The sequence below is a fragment of the Mandrillus leucophaeus genome, unplaced genomic scaffold (assembly GCF_000951045.1).
Source record: "Mandrillus leucophaeus isolate KB7577 unplaced genomic scaffold, Mleu.le_1.0 Scaffold82, whole genome shotgun sequence".
In the NCBI taxonomy this organism is placed as follows: domain Eukaryota; kingdom Metazoa; phylum Chordata; class Mammalia; order Primates; family Cercopithecidae; genus Mandrillus; species Mandrillus leucophaeus.
In genome coordinates, this window is record NW_012108919.1 from 5,337,944 (window position 1) to 5,340,047 (window position 2,104).

Below are 2,104 nucleotides of genomic sequence, written 5' to 3' on the forward strand. Positions count from 1 at the left end.
TTTTTGAGACAGAGTCTCACTCTGTCGCCCAGGCTGGAGTACAGTGGCACAATCTCGGCTCACTGCAAGCTCCACCTCCCAGGTTCAAACAATTCTCCTGCCTCAGCCTCCCAAGTAGCTGGGACTACAGGTGCCCACCACCACGCCTGGCTAATTTTTTGTGTTTTTAGTAGAGACTGGGTTTCACCACGTTAGCCAGGATGGTCTCAATCTCCTGACCTCATTATCTGCCCGCCTCAGCCTCCCAAAGTGCTGGGATTACAGGTGTGTGCCACCACGCCCAGACTAGATTTTCTTAATGTGATGAGTTCTGAGTGATTAAGAGATATAGTATATCAGTATTTGAGGATTTTTATAATTATGCAGTAAGTCTTGAGGATCTCTGCAAAGCAGAGAGGGGGAATTTGGAATGGCACACTGCCAGGCACTGCAAAGAGTTTTTGGCTTGGTAATCATCACTCCTTCATTCCCATTCAAGAAAATGCTCAAAAAAATACAAGTGTCTTGGGTAATATACTTGCTCCCTTTGGGGTTGACCAATCTTGCGCTTTCCATATTAATCCAGGAAATTTGAACAAATTTGTTGAAATATCTTCGTGTTGCCAGTATACCATTAAGACAAATTATTCTCCCAAAGAATGATATCAACCAATGTTAAAGGTAAATCTCTTCATTGTACAGAAATACATAGCCACCATGCTATAAAGTAAGTTGAAACTTTTTTTTTTTTTTTTTTTTTGTGAGACAGTTTCACTCTTGTTGCCCAGGCTAACATGCAATGGAGCGATCTCCGCTCACTACAACCTCTGCCTTCCAGGTTCAAGCAATTATCCTGTCTCAGCCTCCCAAGCAGCTGGGACTACAGGTGCCGGCCACCATGCCCGGCTAATTTTTGTATTTTTTAGTAGAGATGGGGTTCCATCATGTTGGCCAGGCTGGTCCTGAACTCCTGACCTCAGGTGATCCATCCGCCTTGGCCTCCCAAAGTGCTGGGATTACAGGTGTGAGCCACCGCGCCTGGCAGAAAGTTTTTATATATTCAATGAAGTCCAGGTTCTTGGGGTAAAGGGAAAATCAGCAGCTAAGATCTATCTAAGCTGTGTTTACTCATTGGGAGCATCTTATCAAGCAAAATCAATCACCACATCTGAACTTATTCTGAAGAAATCTGCATTGATGACAGTCTACCTAAAGAAGCAGCTGAACTGACACACAGCATACGCATCTCCAAGTTGCAACGGGAAAATTCAAATCTTAGTATTGCTAATTAGATAACGGTTCAGCTCCTGATAGAAATAGCTTGTATTAAAAGGCTAGAGGTTCTGTAACTGTAAAAGATAAACTGGTGTTGGGCTAGGCATGGTGGCTCACGCCTGTAATCCCAATACTTCGGGAGGCCAAGGCGGGCAGATCACCTGAGGTTGGCAGTTGAGAACAGCCTGACCAACATGGAGAAACCCAGTCTCTACCAAAAATACAAAATTAGCTGGGCGTGGTGGTGCACGCCTGTAATCCCAGCTACTCCCAAGGCTGAGGCAGGAGAATCGCTTGAATCTGGGAGGCAGAGGTTGCAGTGAGCCGAGATCGGGCCGTTGCACTCCAGTCTGGGCAACAAGAGTGAAACTCCGTCTCAAGAAAACAAAAAAAGATAAACTGGTGTCATATTTGAGATCCTCTGATTCCAGAAGTTTGTAATCTGAGTTGACTCGGACCTTCACAGCCCTGGGGCAGACAAATGATACAGTGAGTACAGTCTACAAATTAAAATTTTAAAATGAAAATTGCTATAATTTCTCGTTTCTAGAATCATGCTTTGTCTTTTTGTCATAATAGTGTTCTCCCTTCCTGTTCTAATACAAAGATATCAATACTAAAATCTAACCTTTACTGGGCACTGCCGGGCATTTCCTCTGTATAAAAAGCACAGTACACATTGCTGGGATTTTGCTTCTGTGGAATAGCCAGTCTGCGACTCTTAACATGTCGTTGACGTTCTTAATTTTTACTAGGTCTTTGAATAACTGACTTTTTCAAATCTGTGTTAGAATAAAGTAGGAGTAACTAAAACGGTGGAAGCTAGTTTTCTTTTTTTTTTTTTTTTTTT